Below are 24,974 nucleotides of genomic sequence, written 5' to 3' on the forward strand. Positions count from 1 at the left end.
GGGACGAAGACCACGGAACACGGCGGGTGCATACGTGAGGCAATTTGGGGCAGACCATCTGCGCTGCGCGGCGGATTGCTCGCCGGCGAGCAATTTGCATCGCTGGACCGCTGGACCTCGTCGACAGGGCGCGATTCTTCGACAGCGGAGGTATGATGGTGGAATTCGTGTTGGGGATGTGCACCGCATCGCGTAGCAGGGAGTAGATTGATCTGCAAGGCATCAAGGGCCGGGAATCGAACTCACCGGCGGAACTCAGTCGCGTCCGGGGTACAGCGCCGCCGTGGTCAGCTCTGTAGAGGAAGATGAGCGGTAACCGTGGGATGCTAGATGAACGCCCAGGATTAGGTCATCAAATAACGTTTGCTTGAATTCTGTCGTCACCGTTTATTGGCGATCGGACCACTCCTAGGCAGTTTTGGGTAAGAAGGATTTAGGGCCGTCAGATCATGGTTGCGCAGTTGCAGGATGGCGCTTCAGTCATGGCTCATCGTGGCCGTCCATCGATGAATGGAGGGGCGAGGGGTGACCCTGGCGTTTTAAATCCAGAGCATTGATATCAAATCCTAGGGCTCTGGATGCATACCTCTTCATTTTCTAATCTGGGCTCTTGATCTTTGATCAAGCGGCCAAGGCGCATCCGGGATACACAGCCTTGGTGTTTTTACAAAAGGGCCCTCGGGGAAAAGGCAAATCAACCTGTAGTACCTGCGTAGGGCGGTTGGTCTCTTAGAAAATCTTATCCCGAGCCCCCTAGGTTTCTTTGGATTTGAGGCCCAGTCCAGTGCCATGATAAACCGAATAAATAAATTGGGAAATAGGTTTTTAATATAAAAATAATTACTAGAACTTTATAAATTCATAGAAAATTCATACTAACTCCAAATTAATCCATTCCAGTTCCTAAAATTTTGTAATTTGATTCTCTATCACTTAGAGTCTCTGTTTTATCATGACAACAGTAATAAAATTAATCCCACACTTAATCCTATTTTAAACGCATAAAACCTTTGAAAAGGCATAACTTAAATTCTATAACTCCAAAAATTATGATTTCTGTTCCTAGGATTTTATTTTAATGTGTAGATTATTACTGTGTATTTTATTTATATGTTTGGTGTAATGTTAATTTCTCTATATGCACTGTGCTTGTTCATATTGTGGCGAGTAGAAGAGCCCGTTGCTGAGGATCCTGGTGAGCAGCAGATTGAAGTAGCTGAGCAGGAGCTCATTGAAGGCAAGTTGTGCCCTTGACCACTTTTTACCCAATAATGTTCTTTAATATCACTTATCCATGCATAGGTTAATTTTGATGGGACCCAATAGGTCACCCTAGATTATTTATCTCATTACCTTGTTTACCCCTGAATCACTTGGGTAGTTTGCTATTGCTTTATATGGTTTTGGGATAATCATTTACTACCTCTATGTTCCAATTCTTTTTGTTATTCTATTTATGTTCATGTTGAGATCGTTAATGTTAATTGGAACATAGAGCTTAACTTGAGTAACACGTGCCACCACAAGGGTTTAATGGGACGCCCTTGGCTGACTAATTAGGAAAGCTAGTGGAAGACTACCTTACCCGAAAGGGGCAAGGGCAGTAGGGGAGTGGTCAGTGTAGGGAGGTCCTTGGTTGATTTTGCTGCGATGGCAGTCAGCCAAGAACCCTGCATTGGAACTTCCTATAAACTGTAGCGGGTTTTCGGAAGCTAGTGGAACTTTGTAAAGGCCTCGTAGTGTTGCCCTGCCGCGCTTCCTAGGTAGAGGTGTATGGGATTCGCGACCCCTTGGCAGATGGGTAGCATGACTTGTGGGTAAAGGGTACAACCTCTGCAGAGTGTAAAACTGGTATACTAGCCGTGCTCGCGGTCATGAGCAGCTCAGGACTCTCTGATGTTTAAATTATGGAACTTAAATTCAATTTTGTTATTTGCATTGCATGGGTTTGTTATTAATTTTGTTCTATTACTTTATTTATGGTTTGGTATTTACTTACACTTAGTAACTGCTAATAAAATTTCGACCAACTACTTAAAAGCAATGCTCAGCTTTAACCCCTATCATTGATTAGCCTTACACATCACATGAACTCACACCTTTGTGAGTTTATGTCCACTGGTTCCCCACAACTTGTTGAGCTATGATCATGTGTGAGCTCACCCTTGCTGTCTCACACCCCCCCCCACAGGAGAAGAGCATGTGGTTCAGGAGGAGCCACAAGGCGAGGAGTATGATCTGATCTAGGTGGCGTTTCTCAGTTGACATTGGCGCCGACGATCCTTAGTTCGTTTTATATTTATCTTTTATTTTGTAATAAGCCTTCCGCTATGTAATAAATACTCTGATGTTATTGTCATTTATCTCTATACACTCTGTTATTATATATGTTGTCTTCTTGGCGCATGTATGAGATGCACCTGGCTTTGTTCCTTAAAGCCGGGTGTGACAGAAGTGGTATCAGAGGAAATGTTGACTGTAGGACGAGACCTAGATAGAAATGGACAAAACCCTTACCTGCTTATCTTATTCTGATTCATTGTATACTTACCTTACTCCGATTCTTTCTATACTTATCTTGATCTTGTCTCACCTTCTACTGTTCTCCTCTGATTATTCTTATCTTTTCTACTTCAAGACAAGATGGATTTCACACTTTGGAATCCTATAACTATGAAATTTTTCAGAGATAGGGAACCTAAGACGAAATTAAAATTATTTTCTCTATTAAAAATGTTGGTTGATTGTTCTGATGATCAATGTCTGATTTGCTTCTTTGATTGATTGAAATAGTATAGACGGGCATCTTAGCATGTACCACCATAAGGTAATGTATTAGCTTTAGTGGATAACACACTAATCTACTTAGCTAATAAATCCCCCGCAGTAACATTTCTCGTAATTACTCGCCTTGTCTACAATTCTCCCTTTCTTACCCTATATTCCTAACCCAAATGGGCTACCCCTATACTGTTAGAAGAGAGCAGTATAGGCTTGATCCTTGGTATGTCATGGTTAAGAAAGGCAAAGATAGTTTATACACTGGGCTAAGGGAACCATAGAACTTACCAGCCCTAAAGGAGAAAGATTTCAAGTTAATATTACAGTAACCACCTTATCCAAACGTGCAATGTTCTTTATACCTGAGGAGTTGTTGGTGACAACATCCGTGTGGTTAGAGATTTTCCGGATGTCTTTCCAGAGGAGTTACCAGGGATGCCACCTGATAGAGAAGTTGAGTTTGTTATCGATCTCTTACCTGGAACTGCCCCTATTTCTAAACGGTCATATAGGATGTCCGTAGAGGAGTTGAAGGAACTTAAGGAGCAGTTAACTGAGTTACAAGATGCTGGGTACATTCGTCCGAGTTCCTCACCTTGGGGAGCGCCGGTCTTGTTTGTACAGAAGAAGGATGGATCGCAGCGGATGTCTGTGGATTATAGATCTCTTAATGATGTTACGGTGAAGAACAAGTATCCGTTGCCCCGTATTGAGCATTTATTTGATCAGATGAGAGGTGCAAGAGTATTTTCGAAGATTGATCTCCGATCGGGATACCATCAGATGAGGATTAGACCATCGGATATCCCCAAGACGGCTTTCTCGACTCGATATGGATTATATGAGTTTACTGTTATGTCGTTTGGATTAACCAATGCACCAGCTTATTTTATGAACTTGATGAATAAGGTGTTTATGGAGTATTTGGACAGATTCGTTGTGGTATTCATCGACGATATTCTCATTTATTCTCAGAGTGATAGCGATCATGAGGAACATCTGAGGATGGTGCTACAGAAGCTACGGGATAACTAGCTATATGCCAAGTTCAGCAAATGCGAGTTTTGGATTGGCGAGGTGCCATTTCTTGGTCATATTATTTCTAATGGAGGAATTTCAGTGGATCCTGCTAAGGTTAAGGAGATAATGGAGTGGAGAGCACCCACTACAGTTACTGAGATTCGGAGTTTCTTGGGATTAGCAGGATATTATCGGAGATTTATTGAAGGATTTTCTAAGATTGCTAAGCCTATGACTTCACTTTTGGAGAAAGGAAGAGAATTTAAGTGGGACGAGAAGTGTCAAGATAGCTTTGATCAATTGAAGAAGAGATTGATGTCACCACCAGTATTGGTTATGCCAGACCTACAGAAAGGACTTGATATCTATTGTGATGCATGTGGCCAAGGCTTAGGATGTGTGCTCATGCAGGAAGGACATGTGATTGCCTATGCTTCTCGTCAGTTACGGAGACATAAATTGAACTACCCCACTCATGACTTGGAATTGGCAGCCGTTGTGCATGCACTTAAGATTTGGAGACATTACATTATGGGAACCAAGTGCCAAATATATACGGATCATAAGAGTTTGAAGTATATATTTACCCAGAAGGATCTCAACCTTAGGCAACGCCGTTGGTTGGAGCTTATTAAGGATTATGATTTGGAGATTCACTATCACCCGGGCAAGGCAAATTTGGTTGTAGATGCCTTGGGTCGCAAGGAGCATGTTCATTCAGCTATTGTTGCCCAGCTACCCGGTGAGATTGTTGAGGATTTCAGGAGACTTAACCTGGGGATAGTTGCTCATACTGAAGGAGTTACTATTGATGTGGAACCTACTTTGGAGCAAGAGATCCGCAAAGGACAAATTGGTGATGCTAAAATAAAAGAGATTAAGGATCTGATTACTGAAGGTCGAGTTCCGGAATTCACAGAAGATGAGCAAGGCACCGTATGGTTCAAGGACAGGATGTGTGTTCCTGATATTGAAAGCCTTCGAGAGACTATTTTAAAGGAGGCCCATGATTCAGATTATTCTATTCATCCTGGTAGTACTAAGATGTATCAGGATTTGAAACGGAAGTATTGGTGGTATGGATTGAAAAGAGATGTAGCTGCACATGTGGCTATGTGCGACGTATGTCAAAGAGTTAAGGCTGAACACCAGAGGCCAGCTGGATTGTTACATCCACTGAAGATACCCGAGTGGAAGTAGGAAGAGATTGGTATGGATTTCATTACTGGATTGCCTCGCACCCAGAAAGGGTATGATGCTATATGGGTGATTGTGGATAGATTGACTAAAGTGGCTCACTTTATTCCTGTGAAGACTACTTATAAAGGTTCTCAGCTAGCAGAGTTATATATGGCTCGAATTGTGTGTTTACATGGAGTACCAAAGAAGATCGTGTCCGATCGAGGTTCGCAGTTTACCTCAAGATTTTGGAGAAGCTTTCATGAGAATATGAGTACGAAGTTGAATTTTAGTACAGCTTATCACCCTCAGACTGATGGACAGACTGAAAGGACTAATCAAGTATTGGAAGATATCTTGAGAGCATGTGCCCTTCAGCATGGAGGAAGTTGGGATAAAAGTCTACCTTATGCTGAATTCTCATATAATAATAGTTATCAGGCCAGTCTGAAGATGTCACCTTTTGAAGCTTTGTATGGCAGGAAGTGCAGGACTCCTCTATATTGGGATAAGACTAGAGGAAGACAATTCTTTGGACCTGAACTTATTCAAGAGGCAGAAGAACAAGTCCGTATGATTCGAGAGAATTTGAGGGTAGCTCAGACTAGGCAAAAGAGCTACGCTGATAATAGAAGATGACCACTGGAATTTGAGGAAGAAGATTATGTGTACCTCAAGGTGTCACCACTTCGTGGAATGAGGAGATTCAAGGTTAAGGGCAAATTGTCCCCTCGCTACATTGGACCATTCTTGATCTTTAGGAGAGTTGGGGAGATGGCATACCAACTCGAGCTACCTGCTAGTCTATCGGATGTGCATAACGTGTTCCACGTGTCTCAACTGAAGAAGTGCCTCCGTGTCCCTGAGGAACAGTTACCAATGGAAGAGCTTAGTGTTCAGGGTGATTTGACTTACACAGAGTACTCGATCAAGATTTTGGATACGTTGACTCGAGTTACAAGGAATAAGGTGATAAAGATGTGCAAAGTCCAATGGAGTCGCCACGGAGAAGATGAAGCAACTTTGGAAAGAGAAGAAGAGCTTCGCATAGATTTTCCCCACCTTTTCCCTAGATCTTCTTAAATCTCGAGGACGAGATTATTTTTAAGGGGGGTAGGATTTGTAACACCCACTTTGTAAATTGCTAGAAATAATGCCAATAGAGAAACAATTTCTCCTTATGTGGGTTTAACCTTTATGCATCATCCCAGGTGAACACCATATTCAAAAGCAAATAATTAATAAAAAGAATATATGCCATTAAAATTATGCATCATGCTGGGATTTTCTTTTGTGTGCACATGGTGACAAAATAAAATAATAAATGTGACAAGAAAAATATTAAAGTCCAAAGTGGAATTTAAAATCTAAAGGAAAATTCTAGAATGTAGAAGAGAGAGGAAAGCAAATATTATGTGGATAAAAAAAAATATAATAATAAATGAGTAAATAAAAAAATATATTATTCCTACAATAAGGTGAATTTATATAATGGACTCATAGGTGAATCTCATAACCAAATTCAAATTCAACTTTGAATTCTAAAAAAAACAAAAAGGAAAAGAAAGAAAAAACAAAAGAAAAGTGAGAGGATGGCGTATTGTGCTCGAGATACCTATTTCGGCCCACCAGAAGCAAACCCTGCGCGGCCCATTTCCGAATTTTTCTCCCGCAATAAGCCACTCATCACCTACACACTGATCGGTGGGCCATGTTTGTCGGCCAAACCTGGGTGTGCATCTCCGTGGGTGTCGCTGCCATGTGGGACATACGTCTAGGGCCTCACCCGCGCGCGCTCCACCGTCCCTCACGCAGTGTACCGCTGACCTGTGGGCCCCGGTGTCGGTGTTTTCTTCTCCACAGCAACGCTCTCGCGCGAAACCTCTGCCATGGCGTTGGATCGTTGCGGCTTTTCCTCCCCTTGTTGGCCTCGGACTATAAGAGTCAAGCGCCGCAAACCCTAAATGGCTCCTCGTCCATCTCCGCGATAGCCACTGACGATAGCACCGTGTGCGAGAGAGCGGCGCGGTGAGCGTGAAGTGGGGCTCGCCATTGGTGAATCGTGGCCCGGGGAAGTTTTGGCCGCGATTGTGGCCGGGACGAAGACCACGGAACATGGCGGGTGCATACGTGAGGCAATTTGGGGCAGACCATCTGCGCTGCGCGGCGGATTGCTCGCCGGCGAGCAATTTGCATCGCTGGACCGCTGGACCTCGTCGACAGGGCGCGATTCTTCGACAGCGGAGGTATGATGGTGGAATTCGTGTTGGGGATGTGCACCGCATCGCGTAGCAGGGAGTAGATTGAGCTGCAAGGCATCAAGGACCGGGAATCGAACTCACCGGCGGAACTCAGTCGCGTCCGGGGTACAGCGCCGCCGTGGTCAGCTCTGTAGAGGAAGATGAGCGGTAACCGTGGGATGCTAGATGAACGCCCAGGATTAGGTCATCAAATAACGTTTGCTTGAATTCTATCGTCACCGTTTGTTGGCGATCGGACCACTCCTAGGCAGTTTTGGGTAAGAAGGATTTATGGCCGTCAGATCATGGTTGCGCAGTTGCAGGATGGCGCTTCAGTCATGGCTCATCGTGGCCGTCCATCGATGAATGGAGGGGCGAGGGGTGACCCTGGTGTTTTAAATCCAGAGCATTGATATCAAATCCTAGGGCTCTGGATGCATACCTCTTCATTTTCTAATCTGGGCTCTTGATCTTTGATCAAGCGGCCAAGGCGCATCCGGGATACACAGCCTTGGTGTTTTTACAAAAGGGCCCTCGGGGAAAAGGCAAATCAACCTGTAGTACCTGCGTAGGGCGGTTGGTCTCTTAGAAAATCTTATCCCGAGCCCCCTAGGTTTCTTTGGATTTGAGGCCCAGTCCAGTGCCATGATAAACTGAATAAATAAATTGGGAAATAGGTTTTTAATATAAAAATAATTACTAGAACTTTATAAATTCATAGAAAATTCATACTAACTCCAAATTAATCCATTCCAGTTCCTAAAATTTTGTAATTTGATTCTCTATCACTTAGAGTCTCTGTTTTATCATGACAACAGTAATAAAATTAATCCCACACTTAATCCTATTTTAAACGCATAAAACCTTTGAAAAGGCATAACTTAAATTCTATAACTCCAAAAATTATGATTTCTGTTCCTAGGATTTTATTTTAATGTGTAGATTATTACTGTGTATTTTATTTATATGTTTGGTGTAATGTTAATTTCTCTATATGCACTGTGCTTGTTCATATTGTGGCGAGTAGAAGAGCCCGTTGCTGAGGATCCTGGTGAGCAGCAGATTGAAGTAGCTGAGCAGGAGCTCATTGAAGGCAAGTTGTGCCCTTGACCACTTTTTACCCAATAATGTTCTTTAATATCACTTATCCATGCATAGGTTAATTTTGATGGGACCCAATAGGTGACCCTAGATTATTTATCTCATTACCTTGTTTACCCCTGAATCACTTGGGTAGTTTGCTATTGCTTTATATGGTTTTGGGATAATCATTTACTATCTCTATGTTCCAATTCTTTTTGTTATTCTATTTATGTTCATGTTGAGATCGTTAATGTTAATTGGAACATAGAGCTTAACTTGAGTAACACGTGCCACCACAAGGGTTTAATGGGACGCCCTTGGCTGACTAATTAGGAAAGCTAGTGGAAGACTACCTTACCCGAAAGGGGCAAGGGCAGTAGGGGAGTGGTCAGTGTAGGGAGGTCCTTGGTTGATTTTGCTGCGATGGCAGTCAGCCAAGAACCCTGCATTGGAACTTCCTATAAACTGTAGCGGGTTTTCGGAAGCTAGTGGAACTTTGTAAAGGCCTCGTAGTGTTGCCCTGCCGCGCTTCCTAGGTAGAGGTGTATGGGATTTGCGACCCCTTGGCAGATGGGTAGCATGACTTGTGGGTAAAGGGTACAACCTCTGCAGAGTGTAAAACTGGTATACTAGCCGTGCTCGCGGTCATGAGCAGCTCAGGACTCTCTGATGTTTAAATTATGGAACTTAAATTCAATTTTGTCATTTGCATTGCATGGGTTTGTTATTAATTTTGTTCTATTACTTTATTTATGGTTTGGTATTTACTTACACTTAGTAACTGCTAATAAAATTTCGACCAACTACTTAAAAGCAATGCTCAGCTTTAACCCCTATCATTGATTAGCCTTACACATCACATGAACTCACACCTTTGTGAGTTTATGTCCACTGGTTCCCCACAACTTGTTGAGCTATGATCATGTGTGAGCTCACCCTTGCTGTCTCACACCCCCCCACAGGAGAAGAGCAGGTGGTTCGGGAGGAGCCACAAGGCGAGGAGTATGATCTGATCTAGGTGGCGTTTCTCAGTTGACATTGGCGCCGACGATCCTTAGTTCGTTTTATATTTATCTTTTATTTTGTAATAAGTCTTCCGCTATGTAATAAATACTCTGATGTTATTGACATTTATCTCTATACACTCTGTTATTATATATGTTGTCTTCTTGGCGCATGTATGAGATGCACCTGGCTTTGTTCCTTAAAGCCGGGTGTGACACGAAGCAAGGTGTAGCAACTAAATATCTAAGAATTCTCTTAACGGCCACAAGGTGACACTCCCTTGGGTCGGATTGAAATCTAGCACACATGCATACGCTAAGCATAATATCCGGTCTACTAGCACATAAATAAAGTAAAGACCCTATCATAGACCGGTATGCCTTTTGATCAACGGACTTACCTCCTTTGTTGAGGTCGACATGTCCGTCAGTTCCCATTGGAGTCTTTGCGGGCTTGGCGTCCTTCATCCCAAACCGCTTGAGCAAGTCTTGCGTGTACTTCATTTGAGAGATGAAGGTGCCGTCCTTGAGTTGCTTCACTTGGAACCCAAGGAAGTAGTTCAACTCGCCCATCATCGACATCTCGAATTTCTGAGTCATCACCCTGCTAAACTCTTCACAAGACTTTTGGTTAGTAGAACCAAATATTATGTCATCGACATAAATTTGGCACACAAATAGATCACCATCACAAGTCTTAGTAAAAAGAGTTGGATCGGCTTTCCCAACCTTGAAAGCATTAGTAATTAGAAAGTCTCTAAGGCATTCATACCATGCTCTTGGGGATTGCTTAAGTCCATAGAGCGCCTTAGAGAGCTTACACACGTGGTCGGGGTACCGTTCATCCTCAAAGCCAAGGGGTTGCTCCACGTACACCTCTTCCTTGATTGGCCCGTTGAGGAAAGCGCTCTTCACGTCCATTTGGAACAACCTAAAAGAATAGTGAGTGGCATAGGCTAACAAAATACGAATCGACTCTAGCCTAGCCACAGGAGCGAAAGTCTCCTCAAAGTCCAAACCTGCGACTTGGGCATAACCTTTTGCCACAAGTCGAGCCTTGTTCCTTGTCACCACCCCGTGCTCGTCCTGTTTTTTGCGGAACACCCACTTGGTTCCCACAATGTTTTGCTTGGGACGTGGCACCAGTGTCCAAACTTCATTTCGCTTGAAGTTGTTGAGCTCTTCCTGCATGGCCAACACCCAGTCCGGATCTAGCAAGGCCTCTTCTACACTGAAAGGCTCAATAGAAGAGACAAAAGAGTAATGCTCACAAAAATTAGCTAATCTAGAGCGAGTGGTTACTCCCTTGCTAATGTCACCCAAAATCTGGTCGACGGGATGATTCCTTTGAATCATTGCTCGAACTTGAGTTGGAGGGGCCCGTGGTACTTCTTCCTCCTCAACTTGGTCTTCTTGTGCTCCCTCTTGATCACACGCCTCCTCTTGAGGAACCTATTCATCATCTTGAGTTGGGGGATGCACCATTGTTGAGGAAGAAGGTTGATCTTGCTCTTGGTGTTCCTGTGGTCGCACATTTCCAATCGCCATGGTACGAATTGCATCCGTTGGAACATCATCCTCATCTACATCATCAAGATCAACTTGCTCTCTTGGAGAGCCATTAGTCTCATCAAATACAACGTCGCTAGAGACTTCAACCAAACCTGATGATTTGTTGAAGACTCTATACGCCTTAGTATTTGAGTCATAACCTAACAAAAACCCTTCTACAGCTTTGGGAGCAAATTTTGAATTCCTACCTTTCTTCACCAGAATATAGCATTTACTCCCAAAAACTCAAAAATATGAAACGTTGGGTTTGTTACTGGTTAGAAGTTCATACGACGTCTTCTTGAGGAGGCGATGAAGGTAGACCCAGTTTATGGCGTGGCAAGCTGTGTTCACATCTTCCGACCAAAACCGCTCGGTCGTCTTGAATTCTCCAAGCATCGTCCTCGCCATGTCTATGAGCGTCCTGTTCTTCCTCTCTACCACACCGTTTTGCTATGGTGTGTAGGGAGCGGAGAACTCGTGCTTGATTCCTTCCTCCTCAAGGTACTCCTCCACTTGAAGGTTCTTGAACTCGGACCCGTTGTCGCTTCTAATCTTTTTCACCTTGAGCTCAAATTCGTTTTGAGCTTGCCTTAGAAAGCGCTTGAGGGTCCCTTGGGTTTCTGATTTATCCTGCAAAAAGAATACCCAAGTGAAGCGGGAAAAATCATCAACAATAACAAGACCATACTTACTTCCCCCGATGCTAAGGTAGGCGACGGGTCCGAAGAGGTCCATATGTAGCAGCTCCAAAGGTCTTGATGTAGTCATCACATTCTTGTTGTGATGAGCACTTCCCACTTGTTTTCCTGCTTGACAAGCTGCACAAGGTCTATCTTTTTCGAAAGTTACATTTGTTAGTCCTAACACATGTTCTCCCTTTAGAAGCTTGTGAAGGTTCTTCATTCCCACATGTGCTAGACGGCGATGCCAAAGCCAGCCCATGCTAGTCTTAGCAATTAAGCATGCATCTAGATCAGCCTCCTCCTTCGAAAAATCAACTAAATAGAATTTGTCGTCTAGTACACCCTTAAAAGCTAATGAACCATCACTCCTTCTAAAGACAGACACATCTACATTTGTAAATAAGCAATTGTAACCCATATTACATAATTGACTAACGGACAACAAGTTATACCCGAGCGATTCTACTAAAAACACATTAGAAATGGAATGCTCGGATGAAATAGCTATCTTTCCTAGTCCTTTAACCTTGCCTTGATTCCCGTCACCGAATATGATTGAGTCTTGGGAATCTTTGTTCTTGACATAGGAGGTGAACATCTTCTTCTCCCCGGTCATGTGGTTTGTGCATCCGCTGTCGATAATCCAGCTTGAGCCCCCGGATGCATAAACCTGCAAGGCAAATTAGGCTTGGGTTTTAGGTACCCAACTCTTGTTGGGTCCTACAAGGTTAGTAACAATGGCCTTAGGGACCCAAATGCAAGTTTTATCTCCCTTACATTTTGCCCCCAATTTCCTAGCAACCACTTTCTTATTTTTACATGACAGTACAAATTTAGCATTGCAAGCATAAAAGACAGTGGTAGATCCTTTATACACTTTCCTATGAGCATGAGACACAAAATTCCTCCTAGATCTACCATTAAAGTTTGAACTTGAAGCAATCATGGCATGAGAGTCAAAAGCATTATAACTCCTATTATAATGAACATTTCTAGAATATTTCCTATCATGATACAAGAAAACATGATTCCTTTGAACACTATTAGTCATAGGGGCCTTCCCTTTGTCCTTGGCAGAGATGGGAGCCCTTTGACTTGTTAAGTTCTTGGCTTCCCTTCGAAAGCCAAGCCCATCCTTAATTGAGGGATGTCTACCTACCGTGTAGGTATCCCTTGCAAATTTTAGTTTATCAAAATCATTTTTGCTAGTCTTAAGTTGGGCATTAAGACTAGCTACTTCATTATTTAATTTCGAAATAGAAATTAAATGTTCACTACAAGCATCAACATTAAAATCTTTACACCTAGTTGAGAGCACCTAGAGGGGGGGGGGGTGAATAGGTGATCCTGAATAACTTCAAAACTTAAGCCACAAAAACTTGTTAAGTGTTAGCACAATTATGGCCAAGTGGCTAGAGAGGAGTCAAAACACAATAACCACAAGAAATCAATCACAGAGATGACACGGTGGTTATCCCGTGGTTCGGCCAAGTACAAAACTTGCCTACTTCCACGTTGTGGCGTCCCAACGGACGAGAGTTGCACTCAACTCCTCTCAAGTGATCCAATGATCAACTTGAATACCACGGTGTTCTTGCTTTTCTTTTCTCAATCCCGCTTGCGAGGAATCTCCACAATTTGGAGCCTCTCGCCCTTACAAAAGATGTTCACAGAGAATCACGGAGCAAGGGAGGGATTAGCAACTCACACACGACACAAAGATCACAGCGAATACGCACACACAAGACCCAGACTTGAGCTCAAAAGACTAGCACACTAGAACGGAGCTCAAATCACTAGAATGTCGAACAAGTGCGCGAGATTGATGTGTGAGTGATCAAGAGTGCTCAAAGAATGCTTGGTTGTCTCCTCCATGCGCCTAGGGGTCCCTTTTATAGCCCCAAGGCAGCTAGGAGCCGTTGAGAGCACATCTGGAAGGCTATCCTTGCCTTCTGTCGTCGGGCGCACCGGACAGTCCGGTGCACACCGGACAGTGTCCGGTGCCCGATTCCTTTCCTTAATTGGCGAAGCCGACCGTTGCCGACCGTTGCAGATCTGGCGCACCGGACAGTCCGGTGCACACCGGACAGTCCGGTGCTTCCTTCCGACCGTTGGCATGGCCACGTGTCGCGCGCCGATCGCGCGGCCGACCGTTGGCCCGGCCGACCGTTGGCTCACCGGACAGTCCGGTGCACACCGGACAGTCCGGTGAATTTTAGCCGAAGTCGCCGGAGAAAAACCCGAGAGCGGCCTCTTCGGCCGAGGCGGCCTGGCGCACCGGACACTGTCCGGTGCACCACCGGACACTGTCCGGTGCACCACCGGACAGTCCGGTGCCCTAGACCGAAGCAGCCCCTTGGCTGCACACAGCCAAGTCTTCTCTTCTCTTCTTCTTTCTGTTTCTAACACTTAGACAAATATATTAGTACACAAAACCAATGTACTAAGACTTAGAAACATACCTTTGTTGAAGATTTGCACTTTGTTCATCCATGGGCATTGATTTACATTTAAGCACTTGTGTTGGCACTTAATCACCAAAATACTTAGAAATGGCCCAAAGGCACATTTCCCTTTCACTAGTGCAAATCACAACATGCTCAACACAAGAACTAGATTTATTTGCTACTTCTAGCTTAGCATTTAAATCATCATTAATACTTCTTAAGCTAGCCAATGTCTCATGACAAGTAGATAATTCACACGAAAGCATTTCATTCCTTTTAACTTCTAAAGTAAGAGACTTTTGCACACTTACAAATTTATCATGCTCTTCATATAAAAGATCCTCTTGCTTTTCTAAAAGTTTATCCTTTTCATTTAGAGCATCAATTAATTCATTGATCTTTTCTACTTTTGCTCTATCTAATCCTTTAAACAAGCTAGTGTAATCAATTTCATCATCACTAGAGTCCTCATCACTAGAAGTAGAGTACTTAGGAGTTTCTCTAGTGATTACCTTCTTTTCCTTTGCCATTAGACAAGTATGGCGCTCGTTGGGGAAGAGCGACGACTTGTTGAAGGCCGAGGCGGCGAGTCCTTCGTCGTCGGAGTCGGACGACGAACAATCCGAGTCCCACTCTTTGCCGAGGTGTGCCTCTCCCTTCGCCTTCTTGTAGGCCTTCTTCTTTTCCCTCTTCCCGCCTTTCTATTGTTCCTAGTCATTAGTGTTGTCGGGATAATTTGCTATAAAATGACCATACTTACCACATTTAAAGTAGGAGCATTTCCCCTTCGCTTTGCTCTTGTTGGGATGCTCCTTTCTTCCTTTTAGCGCCGTCTTGAAGCGCTTGATGATGAGGGCCATTTCTTCCTTGTTAAGCCCGACCGCCTCAACTTGCGCCACCTTGCTAGGTAGCGCCTCCCTGCTACTTGTTGCTTTGAGGGCAATGGTTTGAGGCTCGTGGATCGTCATTGGGCCATTTAGCGCCTCATCAACATATCTCGCCTCCTTGATCATCATTCCCTTTCCCTTAGGATCCATCTCTTCGGGTGATTAGTCCCTTTCGTGAAGAGAACGGCTCTGATACCAATTGAGAGCACCTAGAGGGGGGGGGTGAATACGTGATCCTGTAAAAACTTGAAACTTAAAGACACAAAACTTGATTAAAAGTTAGTAGACTAAATAGCGAGCTCTTGTGAACACAAGTATCACAGAAAAGCAATCACAAAAGACACGCGAGTTATCCCGTGGTTCGACAAGTGCAACACTTGTCTACCTCCACGTTGTGGCATCCCAATGGACGAGGGTTGCACTCAACCCCTTTCAAGCGGTCCAAAGACCCACTTGAATACCATGGTGTTTCTCTTTGTTTCACTATATCCCGTTCGCGAGGAATCTCCACAACTTGGAGCCTCTCGCCCTTACAATTTGATGATCACAAAGAAGCACGAAAGTAAGGGTGGGAAAAGCAACACACACAAGACTCAAAGCAAGAGCACAAACATGCACACTAGCCAACAACTTGAGCTCAAAGTTCACACACGGAGTTCTCGACTCAGAAGGAGATCAAATTGCTATCACAACGAATCAAATGCGCTAGAATGGAGTCTTGGTGCTTAGGGATGATCAAAGAATGCTTGGTGTACTCCTCCATGCGCCTAGGGGTCCCTTTTATAGCCCCAAGGCAGCTAGGAGCCGTTGGAAGCAATCTAGGAAGGCAATTCTTGCCTTCTGTCGGGTGGCGCACCGGACAGTCCGGTGCACCACCGGACAGGCACTGTTCACAGTCCGGTGCAGATTGCTTTCCTAAATTGGCGCAACCGATCGTTGAAGATTTGGAGCCATTGGCGCACCGGACAGTCCGGTGCCCCCATCCGACCGTTGGCTCGGCCACGCGTCACGCGCGGTTTGCGCGGCCGACCGTTGGCGCAATCGACCATTGGCTCACCGGACAGTCCGGTGCACCACCGGACAGTCCGGTGAATTTTAGCCGTACGATGTTGACTGTTTCCCGAGAGCGGCGACTTCGCCGCAGACGACTCACTGGACAGTCCGGTGCACCACCGGACGGTCCGGTGATTTATAGCCGTACACCGCCGTCGAGACCCGAGAGTAGGCTGTTTATCAGAACTGGACCTGGCACACCGGACACTGTCTGGTGCACCCAGACCGAGCAGCCTTTGGCTGAACACAGCCAACTTATCTTCAAAGCGATTTCTCCTATTTCTAGCACTTAGACACAATACATTAGTCTTCAAAACAATGTAATAAGTCTAGAAACATACCTTTAATCTTGATTTGCACTTCTTGAGTCTTTGGCACAAATATCACTCAAGGCATTTTTGTGTGGAGCACTTAATCACCAAAATCTTATGGAAATGGCCCAAGGGCACATTTCCCTTTCAAACTGAGCACAACAAGCACCAGCAGCTATGTATTCGGCCTCGGCAGTGGAAAGTGCAACACAGTTTTGCTTCTTAGAGCTCCAAGACACCAGGGATCGCCCAAGGAATTGGCAAGTCCCCGAGGTGCTTTTTCGATTTACTTTGCAACCGGCATAATCCGAGTCAGAGTAGCCAAATAAATCGAAAAAGGAGCCCTTGGGATACCAGAGACCTAGATTTTGGGTGTGAACTAGATATCTCAAAATTCTCTTAACAGCCACTAGGTGACACTCTTTCGGGCTAGCTTGAAAACGGGCACACATGCACACACTAAGCATGATATCTGGTCTAGATGCACATAAATATAATAGAGATCCAATCATTGATCTATAAAGCTTTTGATCTACAGTTTTACCTTCTTCATTTAAGTCGAGATGAATATTTGAAGCCATTGGTGTCTTGGCGTGCTTTGCCTTTTCCATACCAAACTTCTTGAGCATGTCTTGTGTGTATTTGGTTTGGCACAGAAAAGTTCCTTCCTTGAGTTGTTTAACTTGAAATCCCAGGAAGTATTTGAGCTCACCCATCATGGACATCTCAAACCTATTTATCATAACCCTACTAAATTCCTCACAAAATGTTTCATCAGTACTGACAAATATAATGTCATCGACATATATTTGACATACAAATAATTGATTGCCAACTTTGCGAGTAAATAAAGTAGAGTCTACTTTTCCTATTTCAAAACCATTTTTAAGCAAGAAATCTTTAAGACATTCATATCATGCTCTAGGAGCTTGTTTAAGCCCATAGAGCGCTTTATGAAGAAGGTAGACATGGTTTGGCTTCTTAGGATCTTCAAAGCCCAGCGGTTGCTCCACATAGACCAACTCTTGCAGTGGTCCGTTTAGGAAAGCACTTTTGACATCCATTTGATACAATTTGAAATCATGGTTAGTAGCATAGGCAATTAATATTCTTATGGACTCTAACCTTGCTACCGGTGCATAGGTCTCTCCAAAGTCAAGTCCTTCCACTTGAGTGAAACCTTGAGCAACCAGTCGCGCCTTGTTCCTTGTGACCACGCCGTTTTCATCTTGCTTTTTGCGGAAGACCCATTTAGTTCCAATGATGTTTTGCTTGGGTCTTGCTACTAAGGACCAGACTTCATTTCTTGTGAAGTTGTTAAGCTCTTCTTGCATAGCGATGATCCAGTCTGGATCGCTTAGTGCTTCTTCTACCTTAAGTGGTTCAAGAGAGGAGACAAACGAGTAAAATTCACAAAAATTTGCTAAACGAGATCGAGTTGTTACCCCTCTCCTGTTGCTACCCAGGATGTTGTCCACAAGATGATCTCTCTGAATGCCTTGGTATACTCGAGGGTGAGGCACCAGGGAATGTTTCTGAATTTGATCATCACTTTCATCTTGTTCAATGGCTTTTTCACTAGCAACTTCTTCTTGCTCATTTTCCACAATGGTTTGCATATCTTGCGGTAGGCACTCTTCTTCAAGGATTGGATGACTTGAGGTTGATGGGTTTGCTTGGATGGAAGGATTTTCACCAACCACTCTAGCACTCCCATCAACAACCCTGTTTGTCATCCAAATTCTCCCTTCATCATTGTCCTTTTCTTGTGGCTTCACTTCACCTATTGCAAGCTTCTTGATGGCTTCATTTGGTGAGATCTCATTCCCTACAATATCATTAGAAACATTCCCTTGCGAGCCATTAGATTCATCAAATGTCACGTCTATCGCTATTTCAACAAGGCCAGTGGTATTGTTGAAAACACGATATCCATGCGCATTTGATGCATAACCAAGCAAGAATCCCTCGTCCACTCTAGGAGCAAACTTCGAGCTCTTGACTTTCTTGTTAAGAATGAAGCATTTACAACCAAAAACTCTAAAGTAGTCAACCTTAGGTTTGTTACCGGTGAGAAGCTCGTAGGCAGTCTTCTTGTAGATGTTGTGAAGATAAAGGCGGTTGATTGCATGATAGGCGGTGTTGACTGCCTCTGCCCAAAAATTGTCAGGTGTCTTTTATTCATCCAACATGATTCTAGCGGTTTTGATTAGTGTTCGGTTCTTCCTTTCCACAACGCCATTCTATTGTGGAGTGTAGGGGACTGAGAACTCATGTTTGATTCCTTCTTCGCTTAAGAATTCTTCAGCACCTGTATTCTTGAACTCTGTCCCATTATCACTTCTCACCTTTTTGATTTTTAAATCAAACTCATTTTGAGCTCTTCTCATAAATTTCTTCAAGGTCTCTTGGGTTTCACCTTTGTTACTCAAAAAGAAAACCCAGGTGAAGCGAGAAAAATCATCAACAATAACTAAACCATACTTACTGCCACCAACACTAATGTAGGCCACAGGTCCGAAGAGGTCCATATGAAGAAGCTCCAAAGGCCTCTTGGTTGTGACCACATTCTTTGACTGATGTGGAACGCCATGTTGCTTCCCTGCTTGACATGCGCTGCATACCTTATTTTTCTCAAACATAACATTTGTTAGTAAAATGATGTGATTATCCTTTTGAAGTTTGGTCAAGTTCCTCATGCCAACATGAGCTAGCTGGCGATGCCAAAGCCAACCCTTGTCGGATTTTGCCACTAAACAAGTCTCAGGCGTCACTCTACTAGTTGAGAAATCAACAAGATAGAGTTTGCCCTTCAAGCGACCTGTAAAAGCAACAGAAGAATCCTCCCTTCTGAGAATCTTAACATCAACATCAGTAAATAGGCAATTATATCCCATTCCACAAAGTTGTGAAACGAACATCAAGTTATAGCTTAACGAATCAACTAACAAAACATTTGAAAGTGACTAGTGGTCGGAGATAGGAATGTTACTAACACCAATCACTTCACTCTTGCCACTATCTCCAAACACAATTTCTTGTGCTTCTTGAGTTAGTTGCAAGGAGTGAAACATGTCTTTCTCCCCGGTCATGTGATTTGTACATCCACTGTCAAGCACCCAGCTTGACCCACCAGAGGAGTAGACCTATAAAACAAATTTAGGCTATGCTTTTAGGTACCCAAATTGAATTGGGTCCTACAGTGTTAGTTATAGCCTTGGGTACCCACACACTTCTTTTCATGACCTTTCTCTTAGTGTAGGCACCCACATATTTAACAACCAATTTTCCTGAATCCCAAGTCAACATATAATCACAAAGATAAGAATGAGAAATGGGAGCTCTAAACTTTTCTCCATTTATGGAGACCGCATCTTTCATCTTGTCCTTTGTGTAACTCAAGTTTACCTTTGCTTGAGTTGACTTGTCATTTGAGGAGTGAATCCTCCCCAAGGCATCATATAGGGTGGTTCCCTCTATGAACTTGGGGGATCTCCACCTCTTATGCTCTATGCTAGGGTTTACCTTATGTGAGTTGTACCCAAGCCCCTTTCTCCCATTGTTGGGCTTCAAGGACTTGTACTTGGGTTCAACTTTCTTTAACCCATCATTGCTAGAGCACTTCTTCAATATTTCTTTGACCTTAACCTGTGGGCTTTTCTTCCTTGCATGGTTAGTCAAACAACAAGAAGCATGATATTTTGTACATTGTTTACAAATATCATTATTTGAGGAGCTAGCCTTAGAATTTTCAACTAAAGATGAAGTGTTGAAGTTCTTGCAGTTGTCAAGTTGCACTTGGAGTTCTTGATTTTGAACTGTTAAGCATGACATGCTTGATTCAAGTGCATCCCTTTCATTTGCAAGACTAACTATAGAGGTTTTTACATTAGTCATTTCCTTTTCTTTATCCTCTATAGTTACTTTGGCTAAAGATATTTCCTTAGTAAAAACCTCAATCATCTCATCTTTATTTGAAAGCAATTCTTGAGGCTCTAGGTTTCTCTCCTTTTCAAGGATGAGCAAGTCTTCTTGAGCATCAAGAGTTGCTTTTCTTTTATCTAGCTTCTCCATTAGTTTAGTGATTACATTGTATCCATTTAAACCAAATTCTTTAATCATCTTATTTTTCATAGCAAGTTGTTCTTCATCATCATTAATAAAGTCATCATTAAACAAATGTACCTTGTCTCCTTTTGCCATGAGGCAAGTTGGAGTGTAGGAGTCGTCGTGAAGGTTGGTGAAGAGTTGCGAGCTTGAAGTAGATTGGATGGCGATGTTTGCCACCTCTTCCTCTTCTTCGGAGCTAGAACTTTCTTCACCGGAATTCCATTCTTCACCAATGTGGGCTTGACCATATTTCTTCTTCTTGAAATATCCCTTGTTCTTGCCCCCCTTTTTGAACTTATCCTTTTTGTATTCCTTATTGGCTTCTTGTTCCTTTTTGTTTGGACAATCCGCTATGAAATGATCGGTTTGGCCACATTCATAACATGCCCTCTCCTTTCCTTTTCTTTGATACTTATCATTTTTCCTCACAAACTTCTTGAAGGTTTTGATGAACATGGCTGTGTCTTCATCACTTGAACTATCTTCATCACTTGATGTTTTGACCACTTTCTTTGTCTTGTGGTCTTTGTTCTTCTTAGAGGAATCTTGTTCACTTGAGATCAAGGCATGAGTGTCTCTTGTCTTGATTGGGGCTTCTTCAGACTCATGTTGTTGAATCTTTGCAAATATTTGGTGAGGTGTCATTTCCTCATAGTCATCACGGTCCCTTATCATTCTTGCTAGACTCTTATCCTTTTCTTTGTATGCTTTCATAAATAGTCTAGTGACCTTGGAATCGCTCCAATCTTCACTTCCAAGCACTCTTATTTTGTTGACCAACACCATTAGCCGGTCAAAGAGTAATTGAAGTGACTCACCCTTAGTCCAATCATATCGTGCAAGCTCACTCTCCAAAGCTTCAATTCTATGTCTCTTTGCTTTGGGGTCTCCTTCATGTGACATTTTGAGAATGTTCCAAATGTCACGAGCATCCTCTCCTCCTTGGACTTTCCGGTACTCTTCCGGACAAAGGCTTCCTTTTATTATGCTCACCGCTTGAGCATTGCGGTGCACTTTTTGCATCATTTTCGGAGTCATCTCTTCTCCTTGAGCGGGCTTATGCATACCTATATTGACAATCTCCCAAAGACTAGGATGCACATCGATTATATGCGACTTCATCTTATTGGCCCACTTGTCATAGTTCAACTCACTAAGAGTTGGTAACTTTCCAAGTGGGACAGAAGAGAAGTTGGGAATAAAATTTCTAGAATAATCAAATTGAACTTTATTGAACTCGTTACCTTTACTTTTGGTGGATGATCCTTCGGTGGTGAGACTTACCATCCTCATCACCTTTGACACCAAAAGTTCTACCAAATCATCGTTGTATTCAAATTTTCCCTTTCCTTTGTCTTCTTCGGCCTTTCTTCTTGATTCTTCTTCTTCGGTCCTTTTCTTAGCATCTTCCTCTTTCATTTTGAGGAACATCTCCTTGGCAATCTTCATGGGGAGGTCGAGGACCTTGGGGTCCACTTCCTCACCGGAAGATGTGACGGGGATTTCCTCGAGGAGAGGATCCACATGGTCCCTTTGAGTAGACATGATCGTTTCCTAAGGCGGTTAAGCGTAAAACGAGGTACGAAGCTCTGATACCAATTGAAAGTAGCCTAGAGGGGGGTGAATAGGCTAATCTGAAAATTTTCACAACAAACTTCGAAAGATTATTAAATACACAGTTCAACTGGTGCAGGCCGGTTCAATAGCTACGTGCGCAAGTTGAACCACTCTGAACCAATCCAGTTGTTTTATAAACTTTAGACTATAATCTACTCGAAAAAGTATTTTGCAAGTCCTTTTAAGAAGTGAAGTATAACTAAGTTAGAATGTGAAGATGAATATATAAAGGCTATTTCACTTCTAGATCCACTCTACGGAAAAATCTATATGTCAATCTTGCAAGTAAAAATATCTTAAGTTGAAGACAAGCAAGAACACAAGACACAAGATTTAACCCGAGGTTCGGCCACACCACAAAGGTGTCCTACTCCCCGTTGAGGAGCCCACAAAGGGCTGGGTCTTTTTCAACCCTAATCCTCCAAAAGCCGACCACAAAGGTCAAGGCAATCTCTTCTTATCTTAGCTCAAAGAGCGGGTGATACAAACTTCTTGGGGTCGTCCACAAATTTGGAGACTCCCAAGCAACCTCAAACGGTCTTGAAACCTAGGGTTTTAAGAACACCAAGAATGCACAAGAGGAGTTTGCACAAGCTCAAGATTTTAAAAGAGATGGGAGAGGAGAAACCAAATCGTGAGCACAAGCACAAACCTCACACCCAAGAGCTCCTCCAACAAGGTTAAATCTTGAGGAAGATTTAAGTGTGAGAGAAAAGGGAGAGAGGAGTGCTTTGTCTCAAGTTAGGTGAGCAATAAATGTGTAAGTGTACAGCAGCCTTGAAGAGGGGGTGGAAGGTTATATTTATAGCCACGGCTCAAAAACTAGTCGTTTGACCTGGAACCCGGCTGAAGACCGGTTGAACCGCCCCCTGGTAGGTCAACAGACTGTCTGCCAGTCTGACTGCCAAACTGACTGGCAGACTGACCTGCAGGCTGGTCAGGCATGACAGGACCGGTTGAACCACCCCCTGACAACCCTAATGATCTGATTGCCAGTCTGACTGGCAGACTGCAGGTCAGAAGTCAGAGGGGTCAAAGACCAGTTGAACTGCCCCTCAGGACCAGTTTAGTTGGTCTAGACTAGAGAGTTTAGGAGAGAAAACCCTAGCTCAACTGCCCGAAGACAAGTTCAGCTGGTGTATGGTCAAAGAGGTCCACAGCTGAAGTTGAAGTTCAACTAGAGTTGAGAAAGCTCAACTCAGCTGAAAGGCTCAGCTCAGCTGAAGAAGCTCAACTCAGCTGAAGTCAAGTTCAGCTGGAAAGCTCAGCTGCAGTTGAAGAAGTTCAGCTACTTTTCAGTAAGAACACTCTAGGTTTCTCAAACCTAACCACGGTCAACCATAGAATGTTAAAGTGATTTTTGGTTTTCAAAAATAGCTTTTGAATTTGGGAACTTGAGCTATAGCAAACACCATTACCTGTGCGAAAAATACTAAGGAATAATTACATCATGCAACTCAAGATTTACATAAAATTTTATACGTCCGTTGCATGAAGTCCTTGTTGCTTCCTTGAGTTCCTGTTGCTTTCTAATCATACACTGGGAACAAAAACTGTTAGTATCCTTATTTGTTTTGTCATTAAATCACCAAAACCCTAACTAGGGGTTGATTGCACTTACAACATTTGAAGAAGGTGAATAACCTGCACATTACACAAATATTCGAGGGGTGCAAAACGCAGTGTCATATAAGAAATCATGATGCATATGACAAATTCATGCACTTATCTCATCACATGACATATCACATATCATGATAACTCATAACATAGAAGATCATAAAAGGAGTTCTTAACTAACTATTACAATAGTGATAAAAGATGATCATCATAACACAAAGATGTTCATGGCCCTTAGCCATCATCACATACATCACATGGAGTTGTTCTTGGCCCTTGGCCATCATTACACAAATATTACAGACCAAATAGAGTTCATGACAGAAAAGATAAAAAGCCCTTAGGGCTAACATCCTAACGACCTGCCACGCAACAACACCAACCCGCAATAGAGATAAGACTGACATCCAACACCCAAGATATGACTTCTCCCCCCTTTTTGGCAACAAGAACCAAAAAAGAGAAGAGAGGGGAGACAATCACCATTTACCATAAGATCCACCACCAGGAGGAGGGGATCCAAAGAATTGAGCATCAAGATCTATAGCAAAGTCCCGATCACTAGGGTGAGTGGGAGCAAGAGTGCTGCAAGAAGATCCTATGGAGGAGGATGAGAGGATGATAGACGAGGATCATCATGGAAGACGGGTGGTGCAGACTGATGGGTATCCCCAGCAACGAACTCATCACCATCGGCAACATACACAAAGGGGACACCATAAGTTTCCTGGTGCCATTCATTGACCTCAGGAAAAGGTGCATGAAGGGGCACATCTTGTGAGCGAGGGGGAATCGGGTGACCTAAAGAAACTGACTGGTGGTGCAGATTCTCATCAGTTTCTCACTGAGCCAGTTGATGCACATCAGCAGAGATGTCACGGCACATGGAGAATAAAGCTACACTCCCATGAGCTAGCCGAGCTCCTAGACCACGACCACAACCATACCCTCTTCCCCGTCCACCCCGGTCCATAGGACATGGAGTGGAGGCACCCCGAGAGGAGGAAGGATGGGAGGGATCAGTAGTGGGAGGCTCATCAGAACCAGCGAGAGCCCTTGTCATCCTGCTTGTAGGATTATTTGGATCAGTCCAAAAGGGGGTGTAAGGAATGTTCTTGGTGCTTTTTTCATACCTAACTTGGGTGACCACTTCAATCATTTTCATAATGAAGGAGGCATGAAGGCATCCCTTGAGAGGAGAGCACGAAGCATGGATAATCTCTTGCCAGATCATGTCAAAGACATTCAGCCTGGACCTGTCATTTGGCTTCATGAAGGCAAGAAGTACCTTGCTCTCACCCAACACATTCATTTGATTCCCACATTTTGGAATGAGTGTCATCGTGAACATGACATTGAGGTATCTGTAATACTTGAGTGCAGAT

This window comes from Zea mays, chromosome 2 (genome assembly GCF_902167145.1).
Source record: "Zea mays cultivar B73 chromosome 2, Zm-B73-REFERENCE-NAM-5.0, whole genome shotgun sequence".
Classification (NCBI taxonomy): Eukaryota; Viridiplantae; Streptophyta; class Magnoliopsida; order Poales; family Poaceae; genus Zea; species Zea mays.